Source organism: Cryptomeria japonica, unplaced genomic scaffold (genome assembly GCF_030272615.1).
Source record: "Cryptomeria japonica unplaced genomic scaffold, Sugi_1.0 HiC_scaffold_280, whole genome shotgun sequence".
Lineage (NCBI taxonomy): Eukaryota > Viridiplantae > Streptophyta > Pinopsida > Cupressales > Cupressaceae > Cryptomeria > Cryptomeria japonica.
In genome coordinates this window covers 1-21,587 of record NW_026729102.1, presented here as the reverse complement: position 1 = coordinate 21,587, position 21,587 = coordinate 1, and the positions used below count along the sequence as shown (strand labels likewise).

Sequence of the window (21,587 nt, the reverse complement as noted above, 5' to 3'; positions counted from 1 at the left end):
AAAGGTGGGTGCCAGGGTCAAGGTGAGTGCCAATGTGGGTTCCAAGGTGCCAGGGTCAGGGTGAGTGCCAATGTGGGTTCAAAGGTGCTAAGTTGGGTGCGAGGTTGGGTGCGAGGGTGGGTGGGTGCCAAGGTGTGCTAGGTGGAAGCCCGGGTGGGTCGGCATCCCATGGGTGTCGAGTTGGGTGCCTGATGGGTGCTTCTTGTCAAGTTTTAGTCGTCGGGACTCATTTCGAGCCTTAGAGGTCGTTTCTTGTCCGGTTGCCCTGTCTTCGACCTGGGAACCCAATTTTGGTCCTCGGGTCCCATTTTTTTTTGTCTCGCATCCCACTTTTGGCCTGTGGCCTTTTCGGGGTCGATTCTCGTTTTGGGCATCAGAGCATGTTTCTTCTCCTAAAACCCAATATTTGTTTATTAAGTCTCGGAACACATTTTTGTTCTCGTGGACCCATCATGGGTCTTGGAACGCATTTGTGGTCCTTGGGTCCCATTTTGCATCCCGAAACTTGTGTTTTGGTGCTTGATCCCTATTTTGGGTGCCCACCTTGCACCAAGTGCGCACCCGGGGCAAACCGAGCGCCTTGGTGCACCGGGGCAAGATCGAGCGTGCACCCGAGGCGCCCCGAACATGCACCAAGGTGCACTCGGCCCACATGTGAGCGCAGGTCGTTGCGCCCGAGGTGGTGTGTGGGCACCGCGTTGCAGACGGGACACTGCACGCACACGACGCCCCCTCCAGGTGCACGCACGTAGGCCGGGCCGGGTGCACACCCGACGCCCTAGCAAGGTGCGCGCACCCGGGCAGGGCTCACACTTGGCGAACGGGGCGCACTTCGCGAGGGAGGGTGTGCACCTCGACGGGGGTGGGTGGCCGGGGTGGATTCGCACGTGGGTCGCGGTTTGCTAAGTACACACTGCGACAAGCTCATAACGGGTGCGATCATACCAGCGTTAGTGCACCGGATCCCATCAGAACTCCGCAGTTAAGCGCGCTTGGGCCGGAGTAGTACTGGGATGGGTGACCTCCCGGGAAGTCCCGGTGTTGCACCCTTTTTTAGTTTTTCGCCGGGCGTCGCAATGCTATTTGAATAAACCTTTTGCCCGTTTGCGTTCTCGTCGGGGCCGGGCCGGGCCGGGGTGCGCTGCCCGCACTACCGCGCGCGCGGGGGCGACACCGAGCGCGCACCCGAGGCGCCCCGAGCACACAGGCCACGGTGCAACCCGGGCGTTGTGCGCGCACCCCGGTGCGCCCGAGGTGCTGCGCGCGCACCCAGGTGAAATCGGTGTGCACCTCGGCCAGTGCGCGCTCGGTCGAGTCGCGCACGTTGGCCAAGGTGCACGGTGATGTTTCTTACTCTAAGGTTCCGCACCAGACGCCCGGGACAGGTGAGCGAAGCTGGGCGGGGCCGGGTGCGCGGCCGGGGCAGGTGCACGCAGCTGGAGAGAGCTTTGGAGCACACTTCGGAGCGCACCAATGATGCGCTCCATTCAAAAGTTTCCTGAAAAGGCAAAAAAAGTTGAGATTATAGAATTTCCCACTTGAGAGATTGTAAAAAAAAAAAATTTAAAATGAAGGAAACGCGGGTGCCAAGGTGTGCGCAGCCCAGCCAAGGTGTGCGCACCAAGGCGCCCACCCTGGCGAAGGTGCACGCAAGGTGCGCACCCGAGGCAAACCGGACAATTAACCCAACTTTCGACTTCGCGCGCACCTTGGAGCGCACTTCGGAGCGCTCCTTGGTGCGCACCAATCTTGGGCACCTCGGAGTGCACCATGGCGCCCACCAAGGTGCGCACCCGGGGCAAACCGAGCTCCGACTTCGTGCGCACCTTGGAGCGCACGAAAGGTGCGCACCATGGCGCCCACCAAGGTGCGCAGCCCAGCCAAGGCGTGCGCATCAAGGTGCGCACCCTGGCGAAGGTGCGCACCCGGGGCAAACCGAGCTCCGACTTCGTGCGCACCTTGGAGCGCACAAAAGGTGCGCAACCCAGCCAAGGTGTGCGCACCCCGGTCAAACCGAGCTCCGAATCGTGCGCACCAGAGGTGCACGCCATCGTGCGCACCTTGGAGCACACTTCGGAGCCCTCCTTGGTGCGCGCCGATGTTGCGCACCTCGGAGCGCACCCGGGGAAAACAATGCAATTAACCCGACTTCGTGGGCACCTCGGAGCGCTCTCGGGTTCGCACCTCGGAGCACACCGAGGTGCGCACCTTTGATGCGCTGCCTTCACCAATTTCCAGAAAAGGCAAGAAAACATTGAGAAGGTGTGCGCACCGAGGTGCCCACCCTGGCGAAGGTGCACGCGAGGTGCGCACCCGGGGCAAACCGGGCTCCGACTTCGTGCACGCCGCACCTTGGAGCACACTTCGGAGCGCTCCTTGGTGCGCACCAGGGCGCGCAACCCAGCCGAGGTGCCCACCCCGGCGAAGGTGCACGCGAGGTGCGCACCCGGGGCAAACCGGGCTCCGACTTCGTGCACGCCATGGTGCCCACCGCGGCGAAGGTGCACGCGAGGTGCGCACCCGGGGCAAACCGGGCTCCGACTTCGTGCACGCCGCACCTTGGAGCACACTTCGGAGCGCTCCTTGGTGCGCACCATGGTGCCCACCAGGGCGCGCAACCCCGCCGAAGGTGCACGCGAGGTGCGCACCCGGGGCAAACCGGGCTCCGACTTCGTGCACGCCGCACCTTGGAGCACACTTCGGAGCGCTCCTTGGTGCGCACCATGGTGCCCACCAGGGCGCGCAACCCCGCCGAAGGTGCACGCGAGGTGCGCACCCGGGGCAAACCGGGCTCCGACTTCGTGCACGCCATGGTGCGCACCGCGGCGAAGGTGCGCACCCGGGGCAAACCGGGCTCCGACTTCGTGCACGCCGCACCTTGGAGCACACTTCGGAGCGCTCCTTGGTGCGCACCAGGGCGCGCAACCCAGCCGAGGTGCCCACCCCGGCGAAGGTGCACGCGAGGTGCGTACCCGGGGCAAACCGGGCTCCGACTTCGTGCACGCCGCACCTTGGAGCACACTTCGGAGCGCTCCTTGGTGCGCACCATGGTGCCCACCAGGCCGCGCAACCCAGCCAAGGTGTGCGCACCAAGGTGCACGCGAGGTGCGCACCCGGGGCAAACCGGGGTCCGACTTCGTGCACGCCGCACCTTGGAGCACACATCGGGGCGCTCCCGGGTTCGCACCGGCGTTGCGCACCGTGGTGGGCACCTCGGAGCACACCAAGGTGGGCAGCGAGGTGCGCACCTTTGATGCGATGCCTTCACTAATTTCCATAAAAGGCAAAAAAAAAACGAGATTTTAAAATTTCCGTTTTGAAAGATAGTGAGAAAAAGGGAATGCTGGTGCCATCTTGAGCCCGCCCTGGTGCGCAGCCCAGCCAAGGTGTGCGCACCAAGGTGCCCACCCTGGCGAAGGTGCGCGCCCGGGCAATTAACCCAACTTCCAACTTCGCGCGCGCCAGGGTGGGAGCGCACCCAACAACCGGGCCTGGGAAGAGCCAATGCGAGAAACCCCACCAAACGCTCTGACAAAAAAAGAGGGGGCGCTCCAGTAACCCCGCTTCGGAGCGCACCCTGGGCAAACCCAGCCAAGGTGCCCACCCCGGCCAAGGTGCAGGCGAGGTGCGCACCCGGGGCAAACCGGGCTCCGACAACGTGCACGCCGCACCTTGGAGCACACTTCGTAGCGCTCCCGGGTGCGCACCTCAGAGCACACCAAGGTGGGCAGCGAGGTGCGCACCTTTGATGCGCTGCCTTCACTAATTTCCAGAAAAGGCAAAAAAAAAAGGAGATTTTAAAATTTCCGTTTTGAAAGATAGTGAAAAAAACGGAACGCGCGTGCCATCTTGAGCCCGCCCTGGTGCGCAGCCCAGGTAAGGTGCCCACCCTGGCAAAGGTGCGCACCCGGGCAATTAACCCTACTTCCGACTTCGTGCGCGCCAGGGTGGCAACCGGGCCTCGGAAGAGCCAATGCGAGAAACCCCACCAAACGCTCCGACAAAAAAAGAGGCGGCGCTCCAATAACCCCGCTTCGGAGCGCAGCCGGGGCAAACCCAGCCAAGGTGCCCACCCCGACGAAGGTGCACGCGAGGTGCGCACCCGGGGCAAACCGGGCTCCGACAACGTGCACGCAGCACCTTGGAGCACACTTCGAAGCACTCCCGGGTGCCCACCGGCGTTGCGCACCGTGGTGGGCAGCGAGGTGCGCACCTTTGATGCGCTGCCTTCACTAATTTCCAGAAAAAGGCAAAAAAAAATGAGATTTTAAAATTTCCATTTTGAAAGATAGTGAAAAAAAAGGAACGCGGGTGCCATCTTGAGCCCGCCCTGGTGCGCAGCCCAGGCAAGGCATGCGCACCAAGGTGCCCACCCGAGGTGCACACCCGGGGCAAACCGGGCTCCGACTTCGTGCAGGCCGCACCTTGGAGCACACTTCGGAGCGCTCCTTGGTGCGCACCATGGTGCCCACCAGGGCGCGCAACCCAGCCAAGGTCTGCACACCAAGGTGCCCACCCCGGCGAAGGTGCACGCGAGGTGCGCACCCGGGGCAAACCGGGCTCCGACTTCGTGCACGCCATGGTGCCCACCGCGGCGAAGGTGCACGCGAGGTGCGCACCCGGGGCAAACCGGGCTCCGACTTCGTGCACGCCGCACCTTGGAGCACACTTCGGAGCGCTCCTTGGTGCGCACCATGGTGCCCACCAGGGCGCGCAACCCAGCCAAGGTGTGCGCACCAAGGTGCACGCGAGGTGCGCACCCGGGGCAAACCGGGGTCCGACTTCGTGCACGCCGCACCTTGGAGCACACATCGGAGCGCTCCCAGGTTCGCACCAGCGTTGCGCACCTTTGATGCGCTGCCTTCACTAATTTCCAGAAAAGGCAAAAAAAAACGATATTTTAAAATTTCCGTTCTGAAAGATAGTGAAAAAAACGGAACGCGGGTGCCATCTTGAGCCCTTCCTGGTGCGCAGCCCAGGCAAGTTGTGCGCACCAAGGTGCCCACCCTGGCGGAGGTGCGCGCCCGGGGCAAACCGGGCTCCGACTTCGTGCACTGCATGGTGCCCACCAAGGCGCGCAACCCAGCCAAGGTGCCCACCGCAGCGAAGGTGCACGCGAGGTGCACACCCGGGGCAAACCGGGCTCCGACTTCGTGCACGCCGCACCTTGGAGCACACTTCAGAGCGCTCCTTGGTGCGCACCAGGGCGCGCAACCCAGCCGAGGTGCCCACCCCGGCGAAGGTGCACGCGAGGTGCGCACCCGGGGCAAACCGGGCTCCGACTTCGTGCACGCCATGGTGCCCACCGCGGCGAAGGTGCGCACCCGGGGCAAACCGGGCTCCGACTTCGTGCACGCCGCACCTTGGAGCACACTTCGGAGCGCTCCTTGGTGCGCACCATGGTGCCCACCAGGCCGCGCAACCCAGCCAAGGTGTGCGCACCAAGGTGCACGCGAGGTGCGCACCCGGGGCAAACCGGGGTCCGACTTCGTGCACGCCGCACCTTGGAGCACACATCGGGGCGCTCCCGGGTTCGCACCGGCGTTGCGCACCGTGGTGGGCACCTCGGAGCACACCAAGGTGGGCAGCGAGGTGCGCACCTTTGATGCGATGCCTTCACTAATTTCCATAAAAGGCAAAAAAAAAATGAGATTTTAAAATTTCCGTTTTGAAAGATAGTGAGAAAAAGGGAATGCTGGTGCCATCTTGAGCCCGCCCTGGTGCGCAGCCCAGCCAAGGTTTGCGCACCAAGGTGCCCACCCTGGCGAAGGTGCGCGCCCGGGCAATTAACCCAACTTCCAACTTCGCGCGCGCCAGGGTGGGAGCGCACCCAACAACCGGGCCTGGGAAGAGCCAATGCGAGAAACCCCACCAAACTCTCTGACAAAAAAAGAGGGGGCGCTCCAGTAACCCCGCTTCGGAGCGCACCCTGGGCAAACCCAGCCAAGGTGCCCACCCCGGCCAAGGTGCAGGCGAGGTGCGCACCCGGGGCAAACCGGGCTCCGACAACGTGCACGCCGCACCTTGGAGCACACTTCGTAGCGCTCCCGGGTGCGCACCTCAGAGCACACCAAGGTGGGCAGCGAGGTGCGCACCTTTGATGCGCTGCCTTCACTAATTTCCAGAAAAGGCAAAAAAAAAAGGAGATTTTAAAATTTCCGTTTTGAAAGATAGTGAAAAAAACGGAACGCGCGTGCCATCTTGAGCCCGCCCTGGTGCGCAGCCCAGGTAAGGTGCCACCCTGGCAAAGGTGCGCACCCGGGCAATTAACCCTACTTCCGACTTCGTGCGCGCCAGGGTGGCAACCGGGCCTCGGAAGAGCCAATGCGAGAAACCCCACCAAACGCTCCGACAAAAAAAGAGGCGGCGCTCCAATAACCCCGCTTCGGAGCGCAGCCGGGGCAAACCAAGCCAAGGTGCCCACCCCGACGAAGGTGCACGCGAGGTGCGCACCCGGGGCAAACCGGGCTCCGACAACGTGCACGCAGCACCTTGGAGCACACTTCGAAGCACTCCCGGGTGCCCACCGGCGTTGCGCACCGTGGTGGGCAGCGAGGTGCGCACCTTTGATGCGCTGCCTTCACTAATTTCCAGAAAAAGGCAAAAAAAAATGAGATTTTAAAATTTCCGTTTTGAAAGATAGTGAAAAAAAAGGAACGCGGGTGCCATCTTGAGCCCGCCCTGGTGCGCAGCCCAGGCAAGGCATGCGCACCAAGGTGCCCACCCGAGGTGCACACCCGGGGCAAACCGGGCTCCGACTTCGTGCAGGCCGCACCTTGGAGCACACTTCGGAGCGCTCCTTGGTGCGCACCATGGTGCCCACCAGGGCGCACCCGGGGCAAACCGGGCTCCGACTTCGTGCACGCCGCACCTTGGAGCACACATCGGAGCGCTCCCAGGTTCGCACCAGCGTTGCGCACCTTTGATGCGCTGCCTTCACTAATTTCCAGAAAAGGCAAAAAAAAACGATATTTTAAAATTTCCGTTCTGAAAGATAGTGAAAAAAACGGAACGCGGGTGCCATCTTGAGCCCTTCCTGATGCGCAGCCCAGGCAAGTTGTGCGCACCAAGGTGCCCACCCTGGCGGAGGTGCGCGCCCGGGGCAAACCGGGCTCCGACTTCGTGCACTGCATGGTGCCCACCAAGGCGCGCAACCCAGCCAAGGTGCCCACCGCAGCGAAGGTGCACGCGAGGTGCGCACCCGAGGTGCACACCCGGGGCAAACCGGGCTCCGACTTCGTGCACGCCGCACCTTGGAGCACACTTCAGAGCGCTCCTTGGTACGCACCAGGGCGCGCAACCCAGCCAAGGTGCTCACCCCGGCGAAGGTGCACGCGAGGTGCGCACCCGGGGCAAACCGGGCTCGGACTTCGTGCACGCCGCACCTTGGAGCACACATCGGAGCGCTCCCGGGTTCGCACCAGCATTGCGCACCTTTGATGCGCTGCCTTCACTAATTTCCAGAAAAGGCAAAAAAAAGAAAAAAATGAGATTTTAAAATTTCCGTTTTGAAAGATAGTGAAAAAAACGGAACGCGGGTGCCATCTTGAGCCCGCCCTGGTGTGCAGCCCAGGCAAGTTGTGCGCACCAAGGCACCCACCCTGGCCAAGGTGGGTCACGGGGTGGGTCCTAGGGTGGGTAACGGGGTGGGTACTAAGGTGCGTGCCAAGGTGGGTCATAGGGTGGGTGCCAAGGTGGGCACCAGGGTGGGTGTGCACCAACCCTAGCCAGGGTAGGTCACGGGGTGGTTGTCGGGGTGGGCGTCAAGGAGCCAAGGTGGGTGGCAAGTAGCCAAGTTGCGTGCCAAGGTGGGTGTCGGGGTGGGTGCCAAGGATCCAAGGTGGGTGCCAAGGAACCAAGGTGGGTGTCTGGGTGGGTGCCGAGGTGGGAGCCAGGGTGGGTCCCAAGGTGAGTGCAAAGGTGGGTGCCAGGGTCAAGGTGAGTGCCAATGTGGGTTCCAAGGTGCCAGGGTCAGGGTGAGTGCCAATGTGGGTTCAAAGGTGCTAAGTTGGGTGCGAGGTTGGGTGCGAGGGTGGGTGGGTGCCAAGGTGTGCTAGGTGGAAGCCCGGGTGGGTCGGCATCCCATGGGTGTCGAGTTGGGTGCCTGATGGGTGCTTCTTGTCAAGTTTTAGTCGTCGGGACTCATTTCGAGCCTTAGAGGTCGTTTCTTGTCCGGTTGCCCTGTCTTCGACCTGGGAACCCAATTTTGGTCCTCGGGTCCCATTTTTTTTTGTCTCGCATCCCACTTTTGGCCTGTGGCCTTTTCGGGGTCGATTCTCGTTTTGGGCATCAGAGCATGTTTCTTCTCCTAAAACCCAATATTTGTTTATTAAGTCTCGGAACACATTTTTGTTCTCGTGGACCCATCATGGGTCTTGGAACGCATTTGTGGTCCTTGGGTCCCATTTTGCATCCCGAAACTTGTGTTTTGGTGCTTGATCCCTATTTTGGGTGCCCACCTTGCACCAAGTGCGCACCCGGGGCAAACCGAGCGCCTTGGTGCACCGGGGCAAGATCGAGCGTGCACCCGAGGCGCCCCGAACATGCACCAAGGTGCACTCGGCCCACATGTGAGCGCAGGTCGTTGCGCCCGAGGTGGTGTGTGGGCACCGCGTTGCAGACGGGACACTGCACGCACACGACGCCCCCTCCAGGTGCACGCACGTAGGCCGGGCCGGGTGCACACCCGACGCCCTAGCAAGGTGCGCGCACCCGGGCAGGGCTCACACTTGGCGAACGGGGCGCACTTCGCGAGGGAGGGTGTGCACCTCGACGGGGGTGGGTGGCCGGGGTGGATTCGCACGTGGGTCGCGGTTTGCTAAGTACACACTGCGACAAGCTCATAACGGGTGCGATCATACCAGCGTTAGTGCACCGGATCCCATCAGAACTCCGCAGTTAAGCGCGCTTGGGCCGGAGTAGTACTGGGATGGGTGACCTCCCGGGAAGTCCCGGTGTTGCACCCTTTTTTAGTTTTTCGCCGGGCGTCGCAATGCTATTTGAATAAACCTTTTGCCCGTTTGCGTTCTCGTCGGGGCCGGGCCGGGCCGGGGTGCGCTGCCCGCACTACCGCGCGCGCGGGGGCGACACCGAGCGCGCACCCGAGGCGCCCCGAGCACACAGGCCACGGTGCAACCCGGGCGTTGTGCGCGCACCCCGGTGCGCCCGAGGTGCTGCGCGCGCACCCAGGTGAAATCGGTGTGCACCTCGGCCAGTGCGCGCTCGGTCGAGTCGCGCACGTTGGCCAAGGTGCACGGTGATGTTTCTTACTCTAAGGTTCCGCACCAGACGCCCGGGACAGGTGAGCGAAGCTGGGCGGGGCCGGGTGCGCGGCCGGGGCAGGTGCACGCAGCTGGAGAGAGCTTTGGAGCACACTTCGGAGCGCACCAATGATGCGCTCCATTCAAAAGTTTCCTGAAAAGGCAAAAAAAGTTGAGATTATAGAATTTCCCACTTGAGAGATTGTAAAAAAAAAAAATTTAAAATGAAGGAAACGCGGGTGCCAAGGTGTGCGCAGCCCAGCCAAGGTGTGCGCACCAAGGCGCCCACCCTGGCGAAGGTGCACGCAAGGTGCGCACCCGAGGCAAACCGGACAATTAACCCAACTTTCGACTTCGCGCGCACCTTGGAGCGCACTTCGGAGCGCTCCTTGGTGCGCACCAATCTTGGGCACCTCGGAGTGCACCATGGCGCCCACCAAGGTGCGCACCCGGGGCAAACCGAGCTCCGACTTCGTGCGCACCTTGGAGCGCACGAAAGGTGCGCACCATGGCGCCCACCAAGGTGCGCAGCCCAGCCAAGGCGTGCGCATCAAGGTGCGCACCCTGGCGAAGGTGCGCACCCGGGGCAAACCGAGCTCCGACTTCGTGCGCACCTTGGAGCGCACAAAAGGTGCGCAACCCAGCCAAGGTGTGCGCACCCCGGTCAAACCGAGCTCCGAATCGTGCGCACCAGAGGTGCACGCCATCGTGCGCACCTTGGAGCACACTTCGGAGCCCTCCTTGGTGCGCGCCGATGTTGCGCACCTCGGAGCGCACCCGGGGAAAACAATGCAATTAACCCGACTTTCGACTTCGTGGGCACCTCGGAGCGCTCTCGGGTTCGCACCTCGGAGCACACCGAGGTGCGCACCTTTGATGCGCTGCCTTCACCAATTTCCAGAAAAGGCAAGAAAACATTGAGAAGGTGTGCGCACCGAGGTGCCCACCCTGGCGAAGGTGCACGCGAGGTGCGCACCCGGGGCAAACCGGGCTCCGACTTCGTGCACGCCGCACCTTGGAGCACACTTCGGAGCGCTCCTTGGTGCGCACCAGGGCGCGCAACCCAGCCGAGGTGCCCACCCCGGCGAAGGTGCACGCGAGGTGCGCACCCGGGGCAAACCGGGCTCCGACTTCGTGCACGCCATGGTGCCCACCGCGGCGAAGGTGCACGCGAGGTGCGCACCCGGGGCAAACCGGGCTCCGACTTCGTGCACGCCGCACCTTGGAGCACACTTCGGAGCGCTCCTTGGTGCGCACCATGGTGCCCACCAGGGCGCGCAACCCCGCCGAAGGTGCACGCGAGGTGCGCACCCGGGGCAAACCGGGCTCCGACTTCGTGCACGCCGCACCTTGGAGCACACTTCGGAGCGCTCCTTGGTGCGCACCATGGTGCCCACCAGGGCGCGCAACCCCGCCGAAGGTGCACGCGAGGTGCGCACCCGGGGCAAACCGGGCTCCGACTTCGTGCACGCCATGGTGCGCACCGCGGCGAAGGTGCGCACCCGGGGCAAACCGGGCTCCGACTTCGTGCACGCCGCACCTTGGAGCACACTTCGGAGCGCTCCTTGGTGCGCACCAGGGCGCGCAACCCAGCCGAGGTGCCCACCCCGGCGAAGGTGCACGCGAGGTGCGTACCCGGGGCAAACCGGGCTCCGACTTCGTGCACGCCGCACCTTGGAGCACACTTCGGAGCGCTCCTTGGTGCGCACCATGGTGCCCACCAGGCCGCGCAACCCAGCCAAGGTGTGCGCACCAAGGTGCACGCGAGGTGCGCACCCGGGGCAAACCGGGGTCCGACTTCGTGCACGCCGCACCTTGGAGCACACATCGGGGCGCTCCCGGGTTCGCACCGGCGTTGCGCACCGTGGTGGGCACCTCGGAGCACACCAAGGTGGGCAGCGAGGTGCGCACCTTTGATGCGATGCCTTCACTAATTTCCATAAAAGGCAAAAAAAAAACGAGATTTTAAAATTTCCGTTTTGAAAGATAGTGAGAAAAAGGGAATGCTGGTGCCATCTTGAGCCCGCCCTGGTGCGCAGCCCAGCCAAGGTGTGCGCACCAAGGTGCCCACCCTGGCGAAGGTGCGCGCCCGGGCAATTAACCCAACTTCCAACTTCGCGCGCGCCAGGGTGGGAGCGCACCCAACAACCGGGCCTGGGAAGAGCCAATGCGAGAAACCCCACCAAACGCTCTGACAAAAAAAGAGGGGGCGCTCCAGTAACCCCGCTTCGGAGCGCACCCTGGGCAAACCCAGCCAAGGTGCCCACCCCGGCCAAGGTGCAGGCGAGGTGCGCACCCGGGGCAAACCGGGCTCCGACAACGTGCACGCCGCACCTTGGAGCACACTTCGTAGCGCTCCCGGGTGCGCACCTCAGAGCACACCAAGGTGGGCAGCGAGGTGCGCACCTTTGATGCGCTGCCTTCACTAATTTCCAGAAAAGGCAAAAAAAAAAGGAGATTTTAAAATTTCCGTTTTGAAAGATAGTGAAAAAAACGGAACGCGCGTGCCATCTTGAGCCCGCCCTGGTGCGCAGCCCAGGTAAGGTGCCCACCCTGGCAAAGGTGCGCACCCGGGCAATTAACCCTACTTCCGACTTCGTGCGCGCCAGGGTGGCAACCGGGCCTCGGAAGAGCCAATGCGAGAAACCCCACCAAACGCTCCGACAAAAAAAGAGGCGGCGCTCCAATAACCCCGCTTCGGAGCGCAGCCGGGGCAAACCCAGCCAAGGTGCCCACCCCGACGAAGGTGCACGCGAGGTGCGCACCCGGGGCAAACCGGGCTCCGACAACGTGCACGCAGCACCTTGGAGCACACTTCGAAGCACTCCCGGGTGCCCACCGGCGTTGCGCACCGTGGTGGGCAGCGAGGTGCGCACCTTTGATGCGCTGCCTTCACTAATTTCCAGAAAAAGGCAAACAAAAATGAGATTTTAAAATTTCCGTTTTGAAAGATAGTGAAAAAAAAGGAACGCGGGTGCCATCTTGAGCCCGCCCTGGTGCGCAGCCCAGGCAAGGCATGCGCACCAAGGTGCCCACCCGAGGTGCACACGCGGGGCAAACCGGGCTCCGACTTCGTGCAGGCCGCACCTTGGAGCACACTTCGGAGCGCTCCTTGGTGCGCACCATGGTGCCCACCAGGGCGCGCAACCCAGCCAAGGTCTGCACACCAAGGTGCCCACCCCGGCGAAGGTGCACGCGAGGTGCGCACCCGGGGCAAACCGGGCTCCGACTTCGTGCACGCCATGGTGCCCACCGCGGCGAAGGTGCACGCGAGGTGCGCACCCGGGGCAAACCGGGCTCCGACTTCGTGCACGCCGCACCTTGGAGCACACTTCGGAGCGCTCCTTGGTGCGCACCATGGTGCCCACCAGGGCGCGCAACCCAGCCAAGGTGTGCGCACCAAGGTGCACGCGAGGTGCGCACCCGGGGCAAACCGGGGTCCGACTTCGTGCACGCCGCACCTTGGAGCACACATCGGAGCGCTCCCAGGTTCGCACCAGCGTTGCGCACCTTTGATGCGCTGCCTTCACTAATTTCCAGAAAAGGCAAAAAAAAACGATATTTTAAAATTTCCGTTCTGAAAGATAGTGAAAAAAACGGAACGCGGGTGCCATCTTGAGCCCTTCCTGGTGCGCAGCCCAGGCAAGTTGTGCGCACCAAGGTGCCCACCCTGGCGGAGGTGCGCGCCCGGGGCAAACCGGGCTCCGACTTCGTGCACTGCATGGTGCCCACCAAGGCGCGCAACCCAGCCAAGGTGCCCACCGCAGCGAAGGTGCACGCGAGGTGCACACCCGGGGCAAACCGGGCTCCGACTTCGTGCACGCCGCACCTTGGAGCACACTTCAGAGCGCTCCTTGGTGCGCACCAGGGCGCGCAACCCAGCCGAGGTGCCCACCCCGGCGAAGGTGCACGCGAGGTGCGCACCCGGGGCAAACCGGGCTCCGACTTCGTGCACGCCATGGTGCCCACCGCGGCGAAGGTGCGCACCCGGGGCAAACCGGGCTCCGACTTCGTGCACGCCGCACCTTGGAGCACACTTCGGAGCGCTCCTTGGTGCGCACCATGGTGCCCACCAGGCCGCGCAACCCAGCCAAGGTGTGCGCACCAAGGTGCACGCGAGGTGCGCACCCGGGGCAAACCGGGGTCCGACTTCGTGCACGCCGCACCTTGGAGCACACATCGGGGCGCTCCCGGGTTCGCACCGGCGTTGCGCACCGTGGTGGGCACCTCGGAGCACACCAAGGTGGGCAGCGAGGTGCGCACCTTTGATGCGATGCCTTCACTAATTTCCATAAAAGGCAAAAAAAAAACGAGATTTTAAAATTTCCGTTTTGAAAGATAGTGAGAAAAAGGGAATGCTGGTGCCATCTTGAGCCCGCCCTGGTGCGCAGCCCAGCCAAGGTTTGCGCACCAAGGTGCCCACCCTGGCGAAGGTGCGCGCCCGGGCAATTAACCCAACTTCCAACTTCGCGCGCGCCAGGGTGGGAGCGCACCCAACAACCGGGCCTGGGAAGAGCCAATGCGAGAAACCCCACCAAACTCTCTGACAAAAAAAGAGGGGGCGCTCCAGTAACCCCGCTTCGGAGCGCACCCTGGGCAAACCCAGCCAAGGTGCCCACCCCGGCCAAGGTGCAGGCGAGGTGCGCACCCGGGGCAAACCGGGCTCCGACAACGTGCACGCCGCACCTTGGAGCACACTTCGTAGCGCTCCCGGGTGCGCACCTCAGAGCACACCAAGGTGGGCAGCGAGGTGCGCACCTTTGATGCGCTGCCTTCACTAATTTCCAGAAAAGGCAAAAAAAAAAGGAGATTTTAAAATTTCCGTTTTGAAAGATAGTGAAAAAAACGGAACGCGCGTGCCATCTTGAGCCCGCCCTGGTGCGCAGCCCAGGTAAGGTGCCACCCTGGCAAAGGTGCGCACCCGGGCAATTAACCCTACTTCCGACTTCGTGCGCGCCAGGGTGGCAACCGGGCCTCGGAAGAGCCAATGCGAGAAACCCCACCAAACGCTCCGACAAAAAAAGAGGCGGCGCTCCAATAACCCCGCTTCGGAGCGCAGCCGGGGCAAACCAAGCCAAGGTGCCCACCCCGACGAAGGTGCACGCGAGGTGCGCACCCGGGGCAAACCGGGCTCCGACAACGTGCACGCAGCACCTTGGAGCACACTTCGAAGCACTCCCGGGTGCCCACCGGCGTTGCGCACCGTGGTGGGCAGCGAGGTGCGCACCTTTGATGCGCTGCCTTCACTAATTTCCAGAAAAAGGCAAAAAAAAATGAGATTTTAAAATTTCCGTTTTGAAAGATAGTGAAAAAAAAGGAACGCGGGTGCCATCTTGAGCCCGCCCTGGTGCGCAGCCCAGGCAAGGCATGCGCACCAAGGTGCCCACCCGAGGTGCACACCCGGGGCAAACCGGGCTCCGACTTCGTGCAGGCCGCACCTTGGAGCACACTTCGGAGCGCTCCTTGGTGCGCACCATGGTGCCCACCAGGGCGCACCCGGGGCAAACCGGGCTCCGACTTCGTGCACGCCGCACCTTGGAGCACACATCGGAGCGCTCCCAGGTTCGCACCAGCGTTGCGCACCTTTGATGCGCTGCCTTCACTAATTTCCAGAAAAGGCAAAAAAAAACGATATTTTAAAATTTCCGTTCTGAAAGATAGTGAAAAAAACGGAACGCGGGTGCCATCTTGAGCCCTTCCTGGTGCGCAGCCCAGGCAAGTTGTGCGCACCAAGGTGCCCACCCTGGCGGAGGTGCGCGCCCGGGGCAAACCGGGCTCCGACTTCGTGCACTGCATGGTGCCCACCAAGGCGCGCAACCCAGCCAAGGTGCCCACCGCAGCGAAGGTGCACGCGAGGTGCGCACCCGAGGTGCACACCCGGGGCAAACCGGGCTCCGACTTCGTGCACGCCGCACCTTGGAGCACACTTCAGAGCGCTCCTTGGTACGCACCAGGGCGCGCAACCCAGCCAAGGTGCTCACCCCGGCGAAGGTGCACGCGAGGTGCGCACCCGGGGCAAACCGGGCTCGAACTTCGTGCACGCCGCACCTTGGAGCACACATCGGAGCGCTCCCGGGTTCGCACCAGCATTGCGCACCTTTGATGCGCTGCCTTCACTAATTTCCAGAAAAGGCAAAAAAAAGAAAAAAATGAGATTTTAAAATTTCCGTTTTGAAAGATAGTGAAAAAAACGGAACGCGGGTGCCATCTTGAGCCCGCCCTGGTGTGCAGCCCAGGCAAGTTGTGCGCACCAAGGCACCCACCCTGGCCAAGGTGGGTCACGGGGTGGGTCCTAGGGTGGGTAACGGGGTGGGTACTAAGGTGCGTGCCAAGGTGGGTCATAGGGTGGGTGCCAAGGTGGGCACCAGGGTGGGTGTGCACCAACCCTAGCCAGGGTAGGTCACGGGGTGGTTGTCGGGGTGGGCGTCAAGGAGCCAAGGTGGGTGGCAAGTAGCCAAGTTGCGTGCCAAGGTGGGTGTCGGGGTGGGTGCCAAGGATCCAAGGTGGGTGCCAAGGAACCAAGGTGGGTGTCTGGGTGGGTGCCGAGGTGGGAGCCAGGGTGGGTCCCAAGGTGAGTGCAAAGGTGGGTGCCAGGGTCAAGGTGAGTGCCAATGTGGGTTCCAAGGTGCCAGGGTCAGGGTGAGTGCCAATGTGGGTTCAAAGGTGCTAAGTTGGGTGCGAGGTTGGGTGCGAGGGTGGGTGGGTGCCAAGGTGTGCTAGGTGGAAGCCCGGGTGGGTCGGCATCCCATGGGTGTCGAGTTGGGTGCCTGATGGGTGCTTCTTGTCAAGTTTTAGTCGTCGGGACTCATTTCGAGCCTTAGAGGTCGTTTCTTGTCCGGTTGCCCTGTCTTCGACCTGGGAACCCAATTTTGGTCCTCGGGTCCCATTTTTTTTTTGTCTCGCATCCCACTTTTGGCCTGTGGCCTTTTCGGGGTCGATTCTCGTTTTGGGCATCAGAGCATGTTTCTTCTCCTAAAACCCAATATTTGTTTATTAAGTCTCGGAACACATTTTTGTTCTCGTGGACCCATCATGGGTCTTGGAACGCATTTGTGGTCCTTGGGTCCCATTTTGCATCCCGAAACTTGTGTTTTGGTGCTTGATCCCTATTTTGGGTGCCCACCTTGCACCAAGTGCGCACCCGGGGCAAACCGAGCGCCTTGGTGCACCGGGGCAAGATCGAGCGTGCACCCGAGGGCGCCCCGAACATGCACCAAGGTGCACTCGGCCCACATGTGAGCGCAGGTCGTTGCGCCCGAGGTGGTGTGTGGGCACCGCGTTGCAGACGGGACACTGCACGCACACGACGCCCCCTCCAGGTGCACGCACGTAGGCCGGGCCGGGTGCACACCCGACGCCCTAGCAAGGTGCGCGCACCCGGGCAGGGCTCACACTTGGCGAACGGGGCGCACTTCGCGAGGGAGGGTGTGCACCTCGACGGGGGTGGGTGGCCGGGGTGGATTCGCACGTGGGTCGCGGTTTGCTAAGTACACACTGCGACAAGCTCATAACGGGTGCGATCATACCAGCGTTAGTGCACCGGATCCCATCAGAACTCCGCAGTTAAGCGCGCTTGGGCCGGAGTAGTACTGGGATGGGTGACCTCCCGGGAAGTCCCGGTGTTGCACCCTTTTTTAGTTTTTCGCCGGGCGTCGCAATGCTATTTGAATAAACCTTTTGCCCGTTTGCGTTCTCGTCGGGGCCGGGCCGGGCCGGGGTGCGCTGCCCGCACTACCGCGCGCGCGGGGGCGACACCGAGCGCGCACCCGAGGCGCCCCGAGCACACAGGCCACGGTGGCAACCCGGGCGTTGTGCGCGCACCCCGGTGCGCCCGAGGTGCTGCGCGCGCACCCAGGTGAAATCGGTGTGCACCTCGGCCAGTGCGCGCTCGGTCGAGTCGCGCACGTTGGCCAAGGTGCACGGTGATGTTTCTTACTCTAAGGTTCCGCACCAGACGCCCGGGACAGGTGAGCGAAGCTGGGCGGGGCCGTGGTGCGCGGCCGGGGCAGGTGCACGCAGCTGGAGAGAGCTTTGGAGCACACTTCGGAGCGCACCAATGATGCGCTCCATTCAAAAGTTTCCTGAAAAGGCAAAAAAAGTTGAGATTATAGAATTTCCCACTTGAGAGATTGTAAAAAAAAAAAAATTTAAAATGAAGGAAACGCGGGTGCCAAGGTGTGCGCAGCCCAGCCAAGGTGTGCGCACCAAGGCGCCCACCCTGGCGAAGGTGCACGCAAGGTGCGCACCCGAGGCAAACCGGACAATTAACCCAACTTTCGACTTCGCGCGCACCTTGGAGCGCACTTCGGAGCGCTCCTTGGTGCGCACCAATCTTGGGCACCTCGGAGTGCACCATGGCGCCCACCAAGGTGCGCACCCGGGGCAAACCGAGCTCCGACTTCGTGCGCACCTTGGAGCGCACGAAAGGTGCGCACCATGGCGCCCACCAAGGTGCGCAGCCCAGCCAAGGCGTGCGCATCAAGGTGCGCACCCTGGCGAAGGTGCGCACCCGGGGCAAACCGAGCTCCGACTTCGTGCGCACCTTGGAGCGCACAAAAGGTGCGCAACCCAGCCAAGGTGTGCGCACCCCGGTCAAACCGAGCTCCGAATCGTGCGCACCAGAGGTGCACGCCATCGTGCGCACCTTGGAGCACACTTCGGAGCCCTCCTTGGTGCGCGCCGATGTTGCGCACCTCGGAGCGCACCCGGGGAAAACAATGCAATTAACCCGACTTTCGACTTCGTGGGCACCTCGGAGCGCTCTCGGGTTCGCACCTCGGAGCACACCGAGGTGCGCACCTTTGATGCGCTGCCTTCACCAATTTCCAGAAAAGGCAAGAAAACATTGAGAAGGTGTGCGCACCGAGGTGCCCACCCTGGCGAAGGTGCACGCGAGGTGCGCACCCGGGGCAAACCGGGCTCCGACTTCGTGCACGCCGCACCTTGGAGCACACTTCGGAGCGCTCCTTGGTGCGCACCAGGGCGCGCAACCCAGCCGAGGTGCCCACCCCGGCGAAGGTGCACGCGAGGTGCGCACCCGGGGCAAACCGGGCTCCGACTTCGTGCACGCCATGGTGCCCACCGCGGCGAAGGTGCACGCGAGGTGCGCACCCGGGGCAAACCGGGCTCCGACTTCGTGCACGCCGCACCTTGGAGCACACTTCGGAGCGCTCCTTGGTGCGCACCATGGTGCCCACCAGGGCGCGCAACCCCGCCGAAGGTGCACGCGAGGTGCGCACCCCGGGGCAAACCGGGCTCCGACTTCGTGCACGCCGCACCTTGGAGCACACTTCGGAGCGCTCCTTGGTGCGCACCATGGTGCCCACCAGGGCGCGCAACCCCGCCGAAGGTGCACGCGAGGTGCGCACCCGGGGCAAACCGGGCTCCGACTTCGTGCACGCCATGGTGCGCACCGCGGCGAAGGTGCGCACCCGGGGCAAACCGGGCTCCGACTTCGTGCACGCCGCACCTTGGAGCACACTTCGGAGCGCTCCTTGGTGCGCACCAGGGCGCGCAACCCAGCCGAGGTGCCCACCCCGGCGAAGGTGCACGCGAGGTGCGTACCCGGGGCAAACCGGGCTCCGACTTCGTGCACGCCGCACCTTGGAGCACACTTCGGAGCGCTCCTTGGTGCGCACCATGGTGCCCACCAGGCCGCGCAACCCAGCCAAGGTGTGCGCACCAAGGTGCACGCGAGGTGCGCACCCGGGGCAAACCGGGGTCCGACTTCGTGCACGCCGCACCTTGGAGCACACATCGGGGCGCTCCCGGGTTCGCACCGGCGTTGCGCACCGTGGTGGGCACCTCGGAGCACACCAAGGTGGGCAGCGAGGTGCGCACCTTTGATGCGATGCCTTCACTAATTTCCATAAAAGGCAAAAAAAAAACGAGATTTTAAAATTTCCGTTTTGAAAGATAGTGAGAAAAAGGGAATGCTGGTGCCATCTTGAGCCCGCCCTGGTGCGCAGCCCAGCCAAGGTGTGCGCACCAAGGTGCCCACCCTGGCGAAGGTGCGCGCCCGGGCAATTAACCCAACTTCCAACTTCGCGCGCGCCAGGGTGGGAGCGCACCCAACAACCGGGCCTGGGAAGAGCCAATGCGAGAAACCCACCAAACGCTCTGACAAAAAAAGAGGGGGCGCTCCAGTAACCCCGCTTCGGAGCGCACCCTGGGCAAACCCAGCCAAGGTGCCCACCCCGGCCAAGGTGCAGGCGAGGTGCGCACCCGGGGCAAACCGGGCTCCGACAACGTGCACGCCGCACCTTGGAGCACACTTCGTAGCGCTCCCGGGTGCGCACCTCAGAGCACACCAAGGTGGGCAGCGAGGTGCGCACCTTTGATGCGCTGCCTTCACTAATTTCCAGAAAAGGCAAAAAAAAAAGGAGATTTTAAAATTTCCGTTTTGAAAGATAGTGAAAAAAACGGAACGCGCGTGCCATCTTGAGCCCGCCCTGGTGCGCAGCCCAGGTAAGGTGCCCACCCTGGCAAAGGTGCGCACCCGGGCAATTAACCCTACTTCCGACTTCGTGCGCGCCAGGGTGGCAACCGGGCCTCGGAAGAGCCAATGCGAGAAACCCCACCAAACGCTCCGACAAAAAAAGAGGCGGCGCTCCAATAACCCCGCTTCGGAGCGCAGCCGGGGCAAACCCAGCCAAGGTGCCCACCCCGACGAAGGTGCACGCGAGGTGCGCACCCGGGGCAAACCGGGCTCCGACAACGTGCACGCAGCACCTTGGAGCACACTTCGAAGCACTCCCGGGTGCCCACCGGCGTTGCGCACCGTGGGTGGGCAGCGAGGTGCGCACCTTTGATGCGCTGCCTTCACTAATTTCCAGAAAAAGGCAAAAAAAAATGAGATTTTAAAATTTCCGTTTTGAAAGATAGTGAAAAAAAAGGAACGCGGGTGCCATCTTGAGCCCGCCCTGGTGCGCAGCCCAGGCAAGGCATGCGCACCAAGGTGCCCACCCGAGGTGCACACCCGGGGCAAACCGGGCTCCGACTTCGTGCAGGCCGCACCTTGGAGCACACTTCGGAGCGCTCCTTGGTGCGCACCATGGTGCCCACCAGGGCGCGCAACCCAGCCAAGGTCTGCACACCAAGGTGCCCACCCCGGCGAAGGTGCACGCGAGGTGCGCACCCGGGGCAAACCGGGCTCCGACTTCGTGCACGCCATGGTGCCCACCGCGGCGAAGGTGCACGCGAGGTGCGCACCCGGGGCAAACCGGGCTCCGACTTCGTGCACGCCGCACCTTGGAGCACACTTCGGAGCGCTCCTTGGTGCGCACCATGGTGCCCACCAGGGCGCGCAACCCAGCCAAGGTGTGCGCACCAAGGTGCACGCGAGGTGCGCACCCGGGGCAAACCGGGGTCCGACTTCGTGCACGCCGCACCTTGGAGCACACATCGGAGCGCTCCCAGGTTCGCACCAGCGTTGCGCACCTTTGATGCGCTGCCTTCACTAATTTCCAGAAAAGGCAAAAAAAAACGAGATTTTAAAATTTCCCGTTCTGAAAGATAGTGAAAAAAACGGAACGCGGGTGCCATCTTGAGCCCTTCCTGGTGCGCAGCCCAGGCAAGTTGTGCGCACCAAGGTGCCCACCCTGGCGGAGGTGCGCGCCCGGGGCAATCCGGGCTCCGACTTCGTGCACTGCATGGTGCCCACCAAGGCGCGCAACCCAGCCAAGGTGCCCACCGCAGCGAAGGTGCACGCGAGGTGCGCACCCGAGGTGCACACCCGGGCAAACCGGGCTCCGACTTCGTGCACGCCGCACCTTGGAGCACACTTCAGAGCGCTCCTTGGTGCGCACCAGGGCGCGCAACCCAACCAAGGTCTGCACACCAAGGTGCTCACCCCGGCGAGGTGCACGCGAGGTGCGCACCCGGGGCAAACCGGGCTCGGACTTCGTGCACGCCGCACCTTGGAGCACACATCGGAGCGCTCCCGGGTTCGCACCAGCATTGCGCACCTTTGATGCGCTCCAATAACCCCACTTCGGAGCGCACCAGAAACCCCACTGGACGCTTGGGCAAAAATGTAATGCGCACCCGAAGCCCCTACCCAGAAATCCCCAGTTCGGACATGGGGAGCTGCAACGGTAAAAAGCCTCACTAAACTCTCGGACGGAAAGGTGGCTCGAGGGTAATGCCCGAAACCCCACTTCCACTTCCGCTCTTCGGAGCCCCGCCTAGCACTTGGACGAAAAAAATGCGGCACATGGGTTGCCGAGCTTGGCACCTGGATGAGAAACCCCTCTTCGGAGCCCCGCCCGGCACTTGGACAAAAAAAGTGCAGCCCCCGGATGAGAAACCCCTCTTCGAAGCCCCGCC

At 63.0% G+C, this 21,587-nt stretch overlaps 3 non-coding genes across 3 annotated transcripts; all 3 read left to right on the top strand.

The window, feature by feature from the left end:
- Positions 1 to 931: 931 nt before the first annotated feature.
- LOC131870065 (5S ribosomal RNA) lies at positions 932 to 1,050 on the top strand. Its single transcript, XR_009368432.1, has one exon. It is a non-coding gene; the product is annotated as a 5S ribosomal RNA (ribosomal RNA).
- Positions 1,051 to 8,847: 7,797 nt separating this feature from the next.
- LOC131870053 (5S ribosomal RNA) lies at positions 8,848 to 8,966 on the top strand. Its single transcript, XR_009368421.1, has one exon. It is a non-coding gene; the product is annotated as a 5S ribosomal RNA (ribosomal RNA).
- Positions 8,967 to 16,772: 7,806 nt separating this feature from the next.
- Positions 16,773 to 16,891, top strand: LOC131870042 (5S ribosomal RNA). Its single transcript, XR_009368410.1, has one exon. It is a non-coding gene; the product is annotated as a 5S ribosomal RNA (ribosomal RNA).
- The last annotated feature ends 4,696 nt before the right edge of the window (positions 16,892 to 21,587 follow it).